This window comes from Coregonus clupeaformis, chromosome 18, assembly GCF_020615455.1.
Source record: "Coregonus clupeaformis isolate EN_2021a chromosome 18, ASM2061545v1, whole genome shotgun sequence".
Lineage (NCBI taxonomy): Eukaryota > Metazoa > Chordata > Actinopteri > Salmoniformes > Salmonidae > Coregonus > Coregonus clupeaformis.
In genome coordinates this window covers 39,656,270-39,675,748 of record NC_059209.1, presented here as the reverse complement: position 1 = coordinate 39,675,748, position 19,479 = coordinate 39,656,270, and positions in this window count along the sequence as shown.

The window sequence follows — 19,479 nt, the reverse complement described above, 5'->3', positions numbered from 1 at the left end:
ACAATTGCAAGCCACTGGGATTGCATTATATATCCAGAAGATGGCGACAAAACAGTGCCTGTTGTGATTGAAACAAACTACCGACTTCATCTTCAAACACATTTTTGGCCATGTAAAACGATGTAAACTAATTGAAATCACCTCGGAATGAGAGAAAGACACTAGAGTATCTTTTCAAGTGGTTTTATTCGATCAGACACTACTTTTGGTTACAAAAACAACAAAGGTAAGACGCAGTTTGTTGTTGTGATAAAAAAAATGGAAGTTTGTTATTGAAGTTCTTTGATTAATAGTTTAGTGAGTGTTGGTCATAGAGGAACACGGAAATCAGTGTTGGAATCTGTGAGGTAGCAGCTTTCGAATGGTGTATCGTTTGTGTAGATAGGTTGAGAAAAATAAGTTATCTGTCTACGAATATATGGGCATGCACAGTAGATTGCAACTCCGCCCCCTTTGGCAGTCCTGTCTAGATGGAAAATGTTGTAGTTGGGGATGGAAATTTCGGAATTTTTGGTGGCCTTCCTAAGCCAGGATTCAGACACTGCTACAACATCAGGGTTGGCGCAGTGTGCTAACGCAGTGAATAACTCAAACTTAGGGTGGAGGCTTCTGATGTTAACATGCAAGAAACCAAGGCTTTTACGGTTACAGAAGTCAACAAATGATAGCGCCTGGGGAGTAGGAGTGATACTGGGGGCTACAGGGCCTGGGTTAACCTCTACATCACCAGAGGAACAGAGGAGGAATAGAATAAGGATACGGCTAGCTTTAAGAACTGGTCTTCTAGTGCGTTAGGTACAGAGAATAAAAAGGGCAGATTTCTGGGCGTTGTAGAATAGATTCAGGGCATTATGTACAGACAAGGAAATGGAAGGATATGAGTACAGTGTAGGTAAACCTAAGCGTTGGATAACGATGAAAGAGATAGCATCACTGGAGGCACCGATTGAGCCGGTCTCTGCGTGTATGGGGGGTGGGACAAAGGAGCTATCTGAGGCAGGTTGAGCGGGACTGGGGGCTCTACAGTGAAATAGTACAATAAGAACTAACCGAAACAGCAATAGGCAAGGCATATTGACATGGGAGAGAGGCATAAAGCAATCACAGGTGTTATTCGAGAGAGCTAAGACAACAGCTGGTAATGGCGCCAAAAGTTTGGGCTGAGGCTAAACAGATAAACAGGATGGGGTACCGTATAAAGGAATAGTCCAGCAGGCATCAGCTGTGTAGCTGAGTGATCATAAGATCCAGTGAACAGCAATAGGTGAGTCCGGGAGCAGTTCGGTGGCTGCTACGGCACAGGCGAGCAGGAGGCATGGCTGTTGACACTTGGCATTCAGGCCAAAGAGTTAAATCTTGGTTTCATCATACCAGAGAATCTTGTTTCTCATGGTCTGAGAGTCTTTAGGTGCCTTTTGGTAAACTCTAAGCGGGCTGTCATGTGCCTTTTACTGAGGAGTGGCTTCCGTCTGGCTACTCTACCATAAAGGCCTGATTGGTGGAGTGCTGCAGAGATGGTTGTCCTTCTGGAAGGTTCTCTCATCTGTGACCATTGGGTTCTTGGTCACCTCCCTGACCAAGGCTCTTCTCCCCTGATTACTCAGTGAGGCCGGGCGGCCAGCTCTAGGAAGAGTCTTGGTGGTTCCAAACTTCTTCCATTTAAGAATGATGGAGGCCACTGTGTTCTTGGGGACCTTCAATGCTGCAGACATTTTTTGGTACCCTTCCCCAGATCTGTGTCTCGACACAATCCTGTCTCGACACAAGCTTTTGCTCTGACATGCACTGTCAACTGTGGGACCTTATATAGACAGGTGTGTGCCTTTCCAAATCATGTCCAATCAATTGAATTTACCACAGGTGGACTCCAATCAAGTTGTAGAAACAGCTCAAGGATGATCAATGGAAACAGGTTGCACCTGAGCTCAATTTCGAGTCTCATGGCAAAGGGTCTGAATACTTATGTAAATGAGGTATTTCTGTTTTAAATATTTTATACATTTGAAAGAAAATCTATAAACTTGTTTTTTCGCTTTGGCATTATGGGGTATTGTGTGTAGATTGATGAGATTTTTTTACATTTAATTTAATCAATTTTAGAATAAGGCTGTAATATAACAAAATGTGGAAAAAGTCAAGGGGTCTGAATACTTTCCAAATGCACTGTACATGAATGGGCTCATGGATTAGCTGCTGCTGTGAGTACCAATACGCCCCGTGCTTCCAGCAGGGCAAGAAGAGCTGCTTCAGACTCACCTGGTTGGCTGGGGGGATGCCCTGCTAAAAGTGAGTTTTCAAGCTCTGTCAGATGGTGGAGTAAGACTACAAATGGATGTAATGTCAGCTCAACTTCTAAGACTACAAATTATTGTCAGCTATAGCTGATAATTAAATTCCAGTTAATTTATTGCCATTTATAGGAATCTTTTGTTCGATTTCTCAAACAATAAAAACACACACCAGCCAGTCAATCAATTATTAATACAAATAGCTGACATATATTTTTTGGGGACTTTACAGCCTATTATCTGAAAAATAAATGTCAGCTTAATAACCTCTAGCCTACACATCAATGTCACCCCAAACCAAAGCCATGGCTAAAACAATGTTTTATGTTTACTATTAAAAAGCTGAATACAGACTCCTGAAAGCAAGATCCATGTTCATGTCTTATGACATTGAGCAATGACTTCACCCACTGTGTTCCTATTGACCGACCTACTGTGGAAAGTCATGATCAAAGTGTATCTTTCATCCTTTTCAGATGTAAAAGTCTCCAAAACCCATACAGCTCCTGGCAGCAGCTGAACAATGGCACACAAGAGAACCTCAGTCTTCATCCAGACCAGAACCTTGGCAACGGTATAAAGCAAGGAAATAAAGGACTGTCTACAAGGCAACAACTTTCCTAAACTCATTCATCATTTTTGGGGGGGAGAAATGGTCCAATTCCTGTTTTTAATGTTCTGCATAGTCATGCTTTCAGAAACAAACCACAGGACACATAAAACTCTGCCTCTCAGGAGACTCTGTTTTAGCATACAGTAGGTTATTTCAGAAACAATGCATGTCGAAAGTGATTTATAAATCAAATATACATTCAATTGTATTATTTATTTTATTGGTTTAGTAGCATGTTATGGGTATTAATGGATTGGATATCTTGCCATTTAAGTTACTGTGATAATTGTCTTCTGTGCAGGCACCATGGTGGAGTCGTGTCCATCCTCGCCTCTGTTCCTCCCAGCCAAACCAGAAGCCAAGCCTGAGAAGACTGTGAGGAGGAGGACCACGGAACACCTGAAGGATGGGCGCAACGGCAGCCGGTCCACAGACAGCGAAGACCGTGCTGGTACCTGTGTGAAAGAGAACGGGAAGCTAGGGAAGCTCAAACGACGCAAGAGCCATACCAGTCAGATTGAGGACAGCAAGGCCCCAGCAAAGTCATAGAAAAGAAAGCAGGGTCCTGGCCAATAAGAGAGAGGACAGCAAGGGGTCAGTGGGGTCACAGAAATCAGGGGTCACAGGTGAGAGTGAGAACCTACAGTGAGGGAAAAAAGTATTTGATTCCCTGCTGATTTTGTATGTTTGCCAACTGACAAAGAAATGATCAGTCTATAATTTTAATGGTAGGTTTATTTGAACAGTGAGAGACAGAATAACAACAAAAAAAATCCAGAAAAACACATGTCAAAAATGTTATGAATTTATTTGCATTTTAATGAGGGAAATAAGTATTTGACCCCCTCTCAATCAGAAAGATTTCTGGCTCCCAGGTGTCTTTTATACAGGTAAAAAGCCTGTATAAAAGACACCTGTCCACAGAAGCAATCAATCAATCAGATTCCAAACTCTCCACCATGGCCAAGACCAAAGAGCTGTCCAAGGATGTCAGGGACAAGATTGTAGACCTACACAAGGCTGGAATGGGCTACAAGACCATCGCCAAGCAGCTTGGTGAGAAGGTGACAACAGTTGGTTTGATTATTCGCAAATGGAATAAACACAAAATAACTGTCAATCTCCCTCGGCCTGGGGCTCCATGCAAGATCTCACCTCGTGGAGTTGTAATGATCATAAGAACGGTGAGGAATCAGCCCAGAACTACACGGGAGGATCTTGTCAATGATCTCAAGGCAGCTGGGAACATAGTCACCAAGAAAACAATTGGTAACACACTACGCTGTGAAGGACTGAAATCCTGCAGCGCCCGCAAGGTCCCCCTGCTCAAGAAAGCACATATACAGGCCCGTCTGAAGTTTGCCAATGAACATCTGAATGATTCAGAGGAGAACTGGGTGAAAGTGTTGTGGTCAGATGAGACCAAAATCGAGATCTTTGGCATCAACTCAACTCGCCGTGTTTGGAGGAGGAGGAATGCTGCCTATGACCCCAAGAACACCATCCACACCGTCAAACATGGAGGTGGAAACATTATGCTTTGGGGGTGTTTTTCTGCTAAGGGGACAGGACAACTTCACCGCATCAAAGGGACGATGGACGGGGCCATGTACCGTCAAATCTTGGGTGAGAACTTCCTTCCCTCAGCCAGGGCATTAAAATTATAGACTGATCATGTCTTTGTCAGTGGGCAAACGTACAAAATCAGCAGGGGATCAAATACTTTTTCCCCTCACTGTATCCTCGTCTGACCCTCAGCACAAAACGCACCAGAAAAATACCAGAAATGTTAAGAAGACCCTGCAGAAAGACCAACAGAGCCAAAGCCCCGGTGAGTATATTTTAATGTTTTTACCTCCTGTGTGTCTGTGTTCCCTTTGTGTGTGTTCACTGTGTGTGTGTGTGTGTTCACTGTGTGTGCGTGTGTGTACGCACACGTGTGTTTGTGTGTGTGTGATTCTTCGTTCCAGTTAGGCAGAAGAGTCTGGCATCATGCTACTCTACTTTGAAGTTAACATGCAGGTGACCTGTCGTTAATCTTTAAGGAGCTATTTTCATTTATATGTACTTTGTGAGATGGAAAAAAGTTGGAACGAATGTTGCTTTTTAAAGATTCATTGCAGGATGAGGAAGCTCTGAGTAAGCAGAATAAGAAGAAGGATCTGGGATCAAATGGGAAAAGCAGAAATGGGGAAAGACTAAAGGACTTCTATTAAGAATGTGTGGAAATGAGCACTGGGCTGGACCTGAGCCAAAACAAACAGAACTGGTTCAAGGCAAACAGTGAGTGAAGAAACAGTGGCTCAGTACGGGCCAGGATACCCCCAGAATACTGTAACTGATTTACATAATACACATATTAATGCCAGAATATATACCTTATATCAATGGCTTTCTGAATTAAGATTGATTTCAAGTGTGTTTTACAAAACTATTTAAACATTCAACCACTTTTCCCTTCCATCCAACCAACCAGTGAATAGATGATTGTGCTTTTGTGTGTTCCCCTGTGTGTGTGAAGTCCTGGGGAGGCGGCGTCTGGAGAAGAAGCTGTCATCTTGTCCTAAAACCTCTCGCTCCGATTTGGAGCTCAGCGAGGAGAGTGACACCGTCCTGCACCCTGACAGACAGCCAGGGGACCAGGAGAGAGCTGGGCTCAACACGGGTGAAACACACGTCTCACCGATACATCAAGTTCAACATGCTGTGAAATAGGCAAGCTGCGATTTATAGTAACTTTGTACACATACTTCCAGGAAGTGAAACGCAATGGAACAAGCAACAAAAATAAAAATGGTGCTGATTGGTTGAGAAGAGGTGTAGAAAAACTATTATAAACCAGGTAGTTTAGGTCCTTGATGCTAAATACACCACAGCTCCTCAGGCCTTATTGTTTAATTAGAAGCTGCCCTTTGGAAGGTACTCCCCAATAACACAACACCCCACAATGACATGAAGCTGAATACAGTACAGTGCAGTTTGTCAAAGGGTATTCTGGGACTGTTACTGTGGGGTCGACAGGCGTGTAGCTCCTCATCACCCTCCGATGATAAAGGAGCATTCGGTTCAGCGGCGTCGGTCATATCTTTACCTGATAAAACTGGCTGAAAAATTCCACACATTCTAGCAAGATGGATGTGGAGTATGGACTGTGGCCAGACCATAGCGTTACTGTCTCCCTCTGACCAGGGAGACAGGGCTTGACTGAGCCAATAGAATAGTCGCAAAACTTCATACCCCGCCCACCTAGCACTCCAGGCAGACTAAAGAAAACGCTCAAAGTATATGAAAGATTTCAAATAGTAGTTGAACCCAGGTCTGCTCTCTCCATACCTCTCCATACCTCAGTCCAAACCTCCACAGCCCCAGTCAGAGCCCTGTCCAAGATACCTCCTTCATACCTCCATACCTTCACAGCCCCAGTCAGAGCCCTGTCCAATATACCTCCTCTATGTCTCCACAGCCCCAGTCAGAGCCCTGTCCAATATACCTCCTCTATGCCTCCACAGCCCCAGTCAGAGCCCTGTCCAATATACCTCCTCTATGCCTCCACAGCCCCAGTCAGAGCCCTGTCCAATATACCTCCTCTATGCCTCCACAGCCCCAGTCAGAGCCCTGTCCAATATACCTCCTCTATGCCTCCACAGCCCCAGTCAGAGCCCTGTCCAATATACCTCCTCTATGCCTCCACAGCCCCAGTCAGAGCCCTGTCCAATATACCTCCTCTATGCCTCCACAGCCCCAGTCAGAGCCCTGTCCAAGATACCTCCTTCATACCTCCACAGCCCCAATCAGAGCCCTGTCCAAGACATACCACCACAGCCCCAACCCTGTCCAAGACATACCTCAGTTATCCTCACAGACAAACAGAAAATACCTCGATGCTCTTCCAAAATCTGTTTAATATCGATCAAATGTGACTGGTGTGCCGACATGAATTTCTGGATTTACTCTAGTCTGTGCAAAGATGGGGAAGTGACTCCTGTCTGGATTCTGAAAAGTCACTATGAAAATGTAACGTTTCCATCACTTTTACATAATCTTAGCCAATTCATATAGATTGCAATTCCTCAGTAGGATGAGAGGTATTTCAAAATGTCTACACTGTAGAAACTTTCAAAACGTAAAAAATAATTGATGACATTACTAGGTATTCTTTCAGTCAAAATAAAATAATAAACCCCTGACTGATCAAACTGCAATATGTCTGACTAGTCACACAACTTAGTCCACAACTTTTATCTAAACAGAAGAGTTCTCGCTATCTCTCTTCTTCCATTGTCTGTTTCTAGCTGGACACCATGACAACCTGCTTATTCTCTCATAGAAAACAACCTGAAACATTTGTCTAAATCAATCAGGGGTATCAAAGTCAAGGGCCATGTGTCTGATTGTTTTTGTTATTATTTCCTTTCATGTTCATTTAAGACCTAGACAACCAGGTGAGAGGAGTTCCTAATTAATGAGTGACCTTAATTCATCAATCAGGTACAAGGGAGGAGCAAAAACCTGCAGACACTCTGCCCTCCAGGAATTGAGTTTGACACCCCTGGTCTAAATATTAAAGTTTGACTACTTCTCACTGTTGTCTCTCTATAGCTGTCTGCCATGATGCATGTGCTGAACACGTCTGACTAGGTGGAACAGCTGGTGCTGGCCTGACGGACCCCCTCCTACTGAGCCTGGCCGCGGCCCTGAAGAGGAGCCGCTCGGAGGTCACACTCCTCAACCACCTCGGACCCCGTGGGGCCCACATCCTCTAAACCCCAGGTTTAGAGGATGTGTTGTTTAGTTACAGCTACATTCTTACATCTTCAGTGTCCTGGATGGAAAATCCTTGTATCTCACTTTTATACATAAATTGAAAGCAGTGATCCCCCTCCAAGTTCTGGGAGAGTTTATGACCCTAGGACCAATCAAAGTAATTCAAAACACATTGTGAATGAAGTTGACTTTTTGAAAAAATATGTTATTTCCAGGATGCCAATGAGATACTGTAAATCCATGGGCATACAACATTCAAGTGTATATCTCTCAGGAAAATTTGGACAATTTTAGGCTCCATATCTCCTAAGAAGATCAGAGGGCTGCCGTGGCCCAAGCCCTAGGGCAGAGGGCTGCCGTGGGCCAAGCCCTAGGGCAGAGGGCTGCCGTGGGCCAAGCCCTAGGGCAGAGGGCTGCTGTGGGCCAAGCCCTAAGGCAGAGGGCTGCTGTGGGCCAAGCCCTAGGGCAGAGGGCTGCCGTGGGCCAAGCCCTAGGGCAGAGGACTGCTGTGGGCCAAGCCCTAGGGCAGAGGACTGCTGTGGGCCAAGCCCTAAGGCAGAGGACTGCTGTGGGCTAGGCCCTAGGGCAGAGGACTGCCGTGGGCCAGGCTCTAGGGCAGTGGGCTGCCGTGCATCACTGTCGCAAAGCCTTTCATGTTTAGTTCTGGTTAAAATGTCAGAGCTTTAGCTACTATTGCTTCACTTATGGTTGTACACCAGATGAGGCTCCTCAGAGGAAGAAGGGGAGGACCATCCTCCTCAGTGAATTTCAGAAAAATCTAAATAGTGAAACATTAAAAAAGTTATCCTTTTTAGATAAAACTATAAAAAATATATTCACGTCACCAAATAATTGATTAAAACACACTGTTTTGCAATGATGGTCTACAGTAACCTCAACAGTAGGGTAGCGCCATGGTGTAGCCGGAGGACAGCTAGCTTCCGTCCTCCTCTGGGTACATTGACTTCAATACGAAACCTAGGAGGCTCATGGTTCTCACCCCCTTCCATAGACTTACACAGTGATTAAGACAACTTCCGGAGGACGTCCTCCAACCATCAGACCTCTTGCAGCATGAACTGACATGTTACCCACCCAATCAAAGGATCAGAGAATGAATCTAGTACTGAATGCATAAGCTACAGCTAGCTAGTACTGCAGTGCATAAAATGCGGTGAGCAGTTGACTCAAAGAGAGACAAAGACAATAGTTGAACAGTTTTGAACAAATTAATTTCTTCCAAAATTAAGGGCACGAGAGAGAGAGAGAGAGAGAGAGACAGAGAGCTATATTTGGTTGTATTGTTTTTTACTCTCACTTTCACTCAGCTAGCAAATGCAGCTAGCTAGTTTAGCCTACTCAAACACCTGGCTCAAACAGATAGGGATGTTATGTTAGCTAGCTGGCTATGGCTATCCAACACTGGAACTCTTCCAAGTCAAGGTAAGCTTTTGGTTTTATTAATTTATTGCCACGAGGCCCGCCGGTGTAACTGCTAAACTGCTTATGCATCTAGCTAGTTTAGCCTACTCAAACACCTGGCTCAAACAGAGAGGGATGCTATGTTAGCTAGAAGTGACATCATAGAGGCACTGCTCTGAAGGACACAGTTCCCGCTGAGACACCTGAGCCCATATTTTTAGACATATTACAGAAATTGAACTTATCTGAAATTATGAACAAGGAAAGGGTAGAGCCCATAGCACACAAGACGAATAGTCAAAAGAGATGTTATGGAAAGGACAAAATAATATGGATTTGTCTGACTATTCCTACACAAGATCACAGCGTCTAGCTACACGAGACTAGACTATTTTTCACTGTTAATAAATAACTTCTCACAGCTCTGTTAAATCATCTTGATGTGAGTTCAGTGTAAATTGGAGGTCAGTGGAAGAAAACGAAAGAAAAAAAACATTTGAGGCTCTTGGCCAACACACATGGAGGTCCTTTCCCTGATTTAAATATCTATATAGAGCTCAGGGACATGGCCGTTCAGCCCAACAGGTAGGAGGTGCGTTTTGATTTTGCTAGGCTATTTTGTGGTCTGGATTAGTCTTCAGAGAAAAAGCCCCATAAAGTAAGTCTTTCTTCCCTCCACCTGCGGTGAGGCCAGTACGTTTACCTTATGTTATTTTCTCCCCACCCTGACTTACGCACAAACGCTGCCCTCAGGACCACAGTCATCCCTCCTTGTTGACGTTTGTTATTCCCCAGAGTTTAGTATTCCCCTGGAATATTTTGTTTGTAGGAATTTCCATCTCTTGGTAACCATAGTGATGCAAACATTAATAAGTGGTACTAATAACTACTACTATACTATTAAACAGTGCTTCCTATTAAAATCCAGAAAAAAAGAAAAGCTTATAATAAAGAAAATAGACTGAGTATACCAAACATTAGGAACACCTTCCTAATATTCCTAATATTGAGTTGCACCCCCTCACCCTGTGATAACAAAAAGGCAGCAGACAGACCTACAGTGGGGGAAAAAAGTATTTAGTCAGCCACCAATTGTGCAAGTTCTCCCACTTAAAAAGATGAGAGAGGCCTGTAATTTTCATCATAGGTACACGTCAACTATGACAGACAAAATGAGGAAAAAAAATCCAGAAAATCACATTGTAGGATTTTTAATGAATTTATTTGCAAATTATGGTGGAAAATAAGTATTTGGTCAATAACAAAAGTTTCTCAATACTTTGTTATATACCCTTTGTTGGCAATGACACAGGTCAAACGTTTTCTGTAAGTCTTCACAAGGTTTTCACACACTGTTGCTGGTATGTCGGTGTGTTTGGGATCATTGTCATGCTGAAAGACCCAGCCACGTTTCAACTTCAATGCCCTTGCTGATGGAAGGAGGTTTTCACTTAAAATCTCACGATACATGGCCCCATTCATTCTTTCCTTTACACGGATCAGTCGTCCTGGTCCCTTTGCAGAAAAACAGCCCCAAAGCATGATGTTTCCACCCCCATGCTTCACAGTAGGTATGGTGTTCTTTGGATGCAACTCAGCATTCTTTGTCCTCCAAACACGACGAGTTGTGTTTTTACCAAAAAGTTCTATTTTGGTTTCATCTGACCATATGACATTCTCCCAATCCTCTTCTGGATCATCCAAATGCACTCTAGCAAACTTCAGACGGGCCTGGACATGTACTGGCTTAAGCAGGGAGACACGTCTGGCACTGCAGGATTTGAGTCCCTGGCGGCGTAGTGTGTTACTGATGGTTGGCTTTGTTACTTTGGTCCCAGCTCTCTGCAGGTCATTCACTAGGTCCCCCCGTGTGGTTCTGGGATTTTTGCTCACCGTTCTTGTGATCATTTTGACCCCACGGGGTGAGATCTTGCGTGGAGCCCCAGATCGAGGGAGATTATCAGTGGTCTTGTATGTCTTCCATTTCCTAATAATTGCTCCCACAGTTGATTTCTTAAAACCAAGCTGCTTACCTATTGCAGATTCAGTCTTCCCAGCCTGGTGCAGGTCTACAATTTTGTTTCTGGTGTCCTTTGACAGCTCTTTGGTCTTGGCCATAGTGGAGTTTGGAGTGTGACTGTTTGAGGTTGTGGACAGGTGTCTTTTATACTGATAACAAGTTCAAACAGGTGCCATTAATACAGGTAACGAGTGGAGGACAGAGGAGCCTCTTAAAGAAGAAGTTACAGGTCTGTGAGAGCCAGACATCTTGCTTGTTTGTAGGTGACCAAATACTTATTTAAATTCATAAAAAATCCTACAATGTGATTTTCTGGAAAAAAAATTCTGAATTTGTCTGTCATAGTTAACGTGTACCTATGATGAAAATTACAGGCCTCTCTCATCTTTTTAAGTGGGAGAACTTGCACAATTGGTGGCTGACTAAATACTTTTTTCCCCACTGTACAGTATGTTTTAGCAGGAAGTTTGGTAGGGTGACGGTAGCCACCGTGCTTCTACACCTGCATTACTAGCTGTTTGGGGTTTTAGGCTGGGTTTCTGTACAGCACTTCGAGATATTAGCTGATGTAAGAAGGGCTATATAAAATAAAATTGATTGATTGATTGACCTGATTTGTAACTATGAAAATAATTTGGTCAAATAGATTGTGAAGCCAAAAGTGTAAGTTTGATTCTAGAGGGGGGAAAATAAATAGAAACATAATTTGGTTAGGGTGTAGGGGCAGATTTATGTCATCTTGTCTTCAGGATATTTTATTATCTATTTACTTTATTTAGTCTGATCAGTGGAACAATTCTCATTCTTAACAATGGGCTAAAATATAGGGTAATTACTGTGCTTGTTAGCAAGAACCGTACTATTATTCCCCACAATTATTTTATTATTCCACTTTTTCCCAATTTTGCCAGTGTAATCCCATATTTGAAATCTGTTATGCCTTTGAATAAGTCATACAAATAAGCATTGGATATTAAATGCTCCAGGAATCAAATAATAATTTGTAACATTTTAGGAGGACTCACAACTCATAAACGTATCATATTTTGTCTATGCAGAGTAAGATGAAGGCAGGGATATTCAACTAGTAGGAATAAACCACCTGAATATTGATATTCATTCGATTTTTCATGAAGGTTGGGTGATTTTGAGTAATTAATAGTTATAACAAATACATTTTCAAACACCCAGTACTTGGGAAACATAGCTCAGGGGTGGCCAACCCTCCTGGAGAGCTAGCAGGATTTTCTTCCAGCCCTATTTTAAAGAGATAGTTCACCCAAATTACAAAATACCAAATGTTTGTGTCCTTACCTTGAAGGTAGTCTATGGACAAGGAGACTGCAATATGCAAACCACTGCCATCAACCATTAATATTAAAATGTCCTGTGCAAATCAAATCAAATGTTATTTGTCACAAGCGCCGAATACAACAGGTGAAACCTTACAGTGAAATGCTTACTTACAAGCCCTTAACCAACAATGCAGTTTTAAGAAAGAATACCAAAAAGAATCACACAAAAAATACAATATAAAGTAATACGGAATAAAAGTAACAAATAATTAAAGAGCAGCAGTAAAATAACAATAGCGAGGCTATATACAGGGGGTACCGGTAACGAATCAATGTGCGGGGGCACCGGTTAGTCGAGGTAATTGAGGTAATATGTACATGTAGGTAGAGTTATTAAAGTGACTATGCATAGATAATAAACAGAGAGTAGGAGCAGCGTAAAAGAGACTTGGTGTAGTGGTAACACTCCCGGCACGTGTCGCATACAACTTTCCACCTGAGAACACCATTTCTAGCATTTGCCTGTCTCCCTATCTCATTTCATTGCCGTCTGAATAAAAATATTAGCATACTTTACATTTAATACCCCCAAAATCTCAAAGCAACAAAGTTGTCGAATTTTGAGTGTTTATTTAACGTTCAAAGCATTCTGAATACACCTGACCTGTGGTTTTTATTTTTACATTTTCCACCCTGTTCATTTCCCATTTAGGGGTTGTTCCAGGGGGCAATGAAATTCACATAGCAAATCTCACTCCAAGCTTTCTTCAAAAGTCGCCAGCCCTGCACTTAAATCTTTTGTCTTGCCTATTCGCCCTCTGAATGGCACACATACACAATCCATGTCTTAATTGTCTCAAGGCTTAAAAATCCTTCTTTAACCTGTCTCCTCCCCTTCATCTACACTGATTGAAGTGGATTTAAGAAGTTATATCAATAAGGGATCATATCTTTCACCTGGATTCACCTGGTCAGTCTATGTCATGGAAAGAGCAGGTGCCCTTAATGTTTTGTACACTCAGTGTATACCCATCATAGGCTGTCTGTATGTCATATTTTTGTTGATAAAGTGACCAGCGTGTTTTGCGTTTGTTTGTGTGTGTGTGTGTATGTGTGTGTGAGTGTGTAGAGAGAGAGAGAGAGAGAGAGAGAGAGAGAGAGAGAGAGAGAGAGAGAGAGAGAGAGAGAGAGAGAGAGAGAGAGAGAGAGAGAGAGAGAGAGAGAGAGAGAGAGAGAGAGAGAGAGAGAGAGAGAGAGAGAGAGAGAGAGAGAGAGAGAGGAGGGCAGGGAGTTCTTCCAAGATGCAGAATGTTTGGCTTCAATAGGAAATGCACTTGACAGAGCAGCCTGAGGTGGACTGAAGGTGGGGTCATATAAAACACACAAAGTCAACATTCTGTCAGAGTCAAATGAGAGGGTGGATACTGGGAACATAAAGGCACTGTAATACTGAGATTTAGCCCCAAAATAAGCTGCTGACGCAGATACCTTTTATTCACAGAAAAAAGGCACAATGCTTTTATTCTATGTGACTCAAGCCTTGAAGGGAAAAACTCACTTATGTGTGGGAGGGGCACATTTTTCGAAACAATTTAAGATTAAACTGATTTATAGGCTTATATTTATATGGTATTTACCTTAAAATTACACTTTAATAACTACTTTTAGGGGATATTTGAGAGTAATTGACACGAGGTAAATATAAACTTACTAAACTTTCTTTGCGAGGCACAAACTTAACTGTTTACTTTGAACCGTTTACTGTCTTTTGTAATACTTTACCTTCTATTCTCAGTTTAATCTGAAATGTACTCTACACACTGTATTTTAAATAGCTATCTGTCAATTGATCATTGTCTCTGGTCTAAGAAAACAAACCTTTTACAAATCGAAAAGGATTACTAACAACTAAACCAAACAATGTCATGCATAGCTTAATTTCGGTTTTCTCATAAATTATACAATACTTCCATTCAGAATCATATGAAAACAAGTACAAAGTATGAGAGAGAGAGAGAGAGAGAGAGAGAGAGAGAGTTTTGGCCCAGGTATTGAGCATGGCATTGTTTCTTTGGACCAACTGACATTCTGAGAATAACTGTAGATTAACTGTATTCTTCTGATGAAAGCTTGTCGTCGTGGTGATTACCTGCAGGGTCAGGGCTGCTGCCAATAGTTGCTGTGCTGACACCAATCCCTCCATTCCTCCAAGCTCCTGATTTTTCCATCCTTCCTCTCTGAGCCTCTCTGTGGGCTGACAGACGGATGGATGAGACTGACTGACTGGTGCACCTGAAGATTAAAGAGCCTAGCTGAGAACTTCAGCCATATGAGACAGTTGGAATATGTGTTGTCTCGGTTTTGTTGTCACGTCATGCTCTTTCAGTCATGACATACATATTGTATCTTCATTGGGATATTTAATTTCAGTTCTGTAGAACTCTTCATATATTGGATCTCTTTGATTGGAAAGACAAAAGATCAGTCTCTTGTTAATTTCTGAACCATTTCCATAGTGGCACTTCAGGGGCCTAGTAAAATACATCTGTGCTCTAACCTGCAGAACTTACTGTTTTTACCTTAATCGTCAAATACAGTGGGGGAAAAAAGTATTTAGTCAGCCACCAATTGTGCAAGTTCTCCCACTTAAAAAGATGAGAGAGGCCTGTAATTTTCATCATAGCTACACGTCAACTATGACAGACAAAATGAGGAAAAATATCCAGAAAATCACATTGTAGGATTTTTAATGAATTTATTTGCAAATTATGGTGGAAAATAAGTATTTGGTCAATAACTAAAGTTTCTCAATACTTTGTTATATACCCTTTGTTGGCAATGACACAGGTCAAACGTTTTCTGTAAGTCTTCACAAGGTTTTCACACACTGTTGCTGGTATTTTGACCCATTCCTCCATGCAGATCTCCTCTAGAGCAGTGATGTTTTGGGGCTGTCGCTGGGCAACACAAACTTTCAACTCCCTCCAAAGATTTTCTATGGGGTTGAGATCTGGAGACTGGCTAGGCCACTCAGGACCTTGAAATGCTTCTTACGAAGCCACTCCTTCGTTGCCCGGGCGGTGTGTTTGGGATCATTGTCATGCTGAGAGACCCAGCCACGTTTCATCTTCAATGCCCTTGCTGATGGAAGGAGGTTTTCACTCAAAATCTCATGATACATGGCCCCATTCATTCTTTCCTTTACACGGATCATTCGTCCTGGTCCCTTTGCAGAAAAACAGCCCCAAAGCATGATGTTTCCACCCCCATGCTTCACAGTAGGTATGGTGTTCTTTGGATGCAACTCAGCATTCTTTGTCCTCCAAACACGACGAGTTGAGTTTTTACCAAAAAGTTCTATTTTGGTTTCATCTGACCATATGACATTCTCCCAATCCTCTTCTGGATCATCCAAATGCACTCTAGCAAACTTCAGACGGGCCTGGACATGTACTGGCTTAAGCAGGGGGACATGTCTGGAACTGCAGGATTTGAGTCCCTGGCGGCGTAGTGTGTTACTGATGGTAGGCTTTGTTACTTTGGTCCCAGCTCTCTGCAGGTCATTCACTAGGTCCCCCCGTGTGGTTCTGGGATTTTTGCTCACCGTTCTTGTGATCATTTTGACCCCACGGGGTGAGATCTTGCGTGGAGCCCCAGATCGAGGGAGATTATCAGTGGTCTTGTATGTCTTCCATTTCCTAATAATTGCTCCCACAGTTGATTTCTTCAAACCAAGCTGCTTACCTATTGCAGATTCAGTCTTCCCAGCCTAGTGCAGGTCTACAATTTTGTTTCTGGTGTCCTTCGACAGCTCTTTTGTCTTGGCCATAGTGGAGTTTGGAGTGTGACTGTTTGAGGTTGTGGACAGATGTCTTTTATACTGATAACAAGTTCAAACAGGTGCCATTAATACAGGTAACGAGTGGAGGACAGAGGAGCCTCTTAAAGAAGAAGTTACAGGTCTGTGAGAGCCAGAAATCTTGCTTGTTTGTAGGTGACCAAATACTTATTTTCCACCATAATTTGCAAATAAATTCATTAATAATCCTACAATGTGATTTTCAGGATTTTTTTTTCTCAATTTGTCTGTCATAGTTGACGTGTACCTATGATGAAAATTACAGGCCTCTCTCATCTTTTTAAGTGGGAGAACTTGCACAATTGGTGGCTGACTAAATACTTTTTTCCCCCACTGTACCTTCCAAACTCCATGTACAGTAAATTGAATAATGGTTGAGAGAAAGTGACTGAATAAAATGACTGTCTCGCTCCAATGCATTAATATGGTTTTGTTATTGTTAAACCAGCCTGACCAACAAGGAGCAGGACTGTAATCCACTGATTTAAAGATAAGAACATCAGACTTCTCTGTTACAGCTGGACCCAGATCAGTGACCCCATTGTCCCTTCACCAATGTTATCTAAATCAGCCCTGAAACGAATACTGTGGTGTTACAAGGCTCTTTCAACTACTCTCTCTCTTCCTGCTGAATACTGTAATGTTACAAGGCTCTCAAAAGTCTTTCAGAGACAGGGCCCGACAATAGAACCTCCGTCTTCAAACCATTTACAGATATGCTTGCCCTTACAAAAATAAAAATAAACATGAAAAAAATACGTGGTTTTCGTACACGTGTGAACACACGCGTGAACAAATCACATGAGTAAAATAAATATATTTATTTTTCACATGGAATTTTCACGAGTCAGACACGTGGTTTTAAGACACGTGACGAAAAATGTCACGTGGGAGAAACAGATGTGAGATTTTCACATGTGGAGTTTTCTTAAATGTGAAACTGCAAAGTTGATTTTCACATATGATTGTTTTTCACATGGGAACTTGCAATTCCACATTTGAAAGTGAGATTTTCACGTGGAATTTCTTACATGTGAAATTGCAAAAGAGATTTTCACATGTGCTGCAAACTGCACATTTTCACGTGTCACGACTTCCTCCGAAGCTGCCTCCTCTCCTTGTTCTGGCAGGCTTCGGCGTTCGTCGTCACCGGCTTTCTAGCCACTGCCGCTCCTCATCTCATCATTCCATTTGTTTTGTCTTGTTTATTACACACACCTGGTTCATATCCCTTCATCAGTACCTGTAGAAGTGGTCTCTCTGCCCCCTTGTCTTTGTGTGTGATTGTTTATTGTGGAGGTTAGTTTAGCTCGGTGGAGCTCTTGTATTTTGTATCTCCGGGATATTCACCCGTGTGCCTTGTTGTTTCCAGTATTTTCCGCACTGGAGTGTTTGATGCATTGCTGCGTACCGCTGTGTCAACGGAATGAACCTGTTATTCTGTGAATTACCCTCCTGCGCCTGACTCATTCAAATCACTCACCACAACATGTGCAACTGCAATTCACATGTGAGATGAAAATACGTTTTTCTTCTCACGTGAAAAGTTGGTGTTATCATGTGAACTCAGCATTTAATACATGTGAAACCATGTACTTCCCACCTTAATACGTGAAAATATCGTTTCACATGTAAAGATTTCAACTCAACGTGTTTTTTTTTTGTACGGGTGGGAAGTAAAGATTTTCCTCTTCAATGCTTGTTACTGTACAATGACTATACTGTACAGTCGTGGTCAAACGTTTTGAGAATGACACAAGTATTGGTCTTCACAAAGTTTGCTGCTTCAGTGTTTTTAGATATTTTTGTCAGATGTTACTATTGTATACTGAAGTATAATTACAAGCATTCCATAAGTGTCAAAAGCTTTTATTGACAATTACATTAAGTTTATGCAAAGAGTCAATATTTGCAGTGTTGACCCTTCTTTTTCAAGACCTCTGCAATCCGCCCTGGCATGCAGTCAATTAACTTCTGGGCCACATCCTGACTGATGGCAGCCCATTCTTGCATAATCAATGCTTGGAGTTTGTCAAAATTTGTGGGTTTTTGTTTGTCCATCCGCCTCTTGAGGATTGACTACAAGTTCTCAATGGGATTAATGTCTGGGGAGTTTCCTGGCCATGGACCCAAAATGTCGATGTTTTGTTCCCAGAGCCACTTAGTTATCACTTTTGCCATATGGCAAGGTGCTCCATCATGCTGGAAAAGGCATTGTTCGTTGCCAAACTGTTCTTGGATGGTTGGGAGAAGTTGCTCTCGGAGTATGTGTTGGTATCATTCTTTATTCATGGCTGTGTTCTTTGGCAAAATTGTGAGTGAGCCCACTCCCTTGGCTGAGAAGAAACCCCACACATGAATGGTCTCAGGATGCTTTACTGTTGGCATGACACAGGACTGATGGTAGCGCTCACCTTGTCTTCTCCGGACAAGCTTTTTTCCGGATGCCCCAATCAATCGGAAAGGGGATTCATCAGAGAAAATGACTTTACCCCAGTCCTCAGCAGTCCAATCTCTGTACCTTCTGCAGAATATCAGTCTGTCCCTGATGTTTTTCCTGGAGAGAAGTGGCTTCCTCGCTGCCCTTCTTGACACCAGGCCATCCTCCAAAAGTCTTCGCTTCACTGTGCGTGCAAATGCACTCACACCTGCCTGCTGCCATTCCTGAGCAAGCTCTGCACTGGTGGTGCCCCGATCCCGCAGCTAAATCAACTTTAGGAGACGGTCCTGGTGCTTGCTGGACTTTCTTGGGCGCCCTGAAGCCTTCTTCACAACAATTGAACCTCTCTCCTTGAAGTTCTTAAATGGTTGATTTAGGTACAATCTTACTAGCAGCAATATCCTTGCCTGTGAAGCCCTTTTTGTGCAAAGCAATGGTGACAGCACGTGTTTCCTTGCAGGTAACCATGGTTAACAGAGGAAGAACAATGATTTCAAGCACCACCCTCCTTTTAAAGCTTCCAGTCTGTTATTCTAACTCAATCAGCATGACAGAGTGATCTCCAGCCTTGTCCTCGTCAACACTCTCACCTCTGTTAACGAGAGAATCACTGGCATGATGTCAGTTGGTCCTTTTGTGGCAGGGCTGAAATGCAGTGGATTTTTTTGGGGGGGATTAAGTTCATTTTCATGGCAAAGAGGGACTTTGCAATTAATTGCAATTCATCTGATCACTCTTCATAACATTCTGGAGTATATGCAAATTGCCATCATAAAAA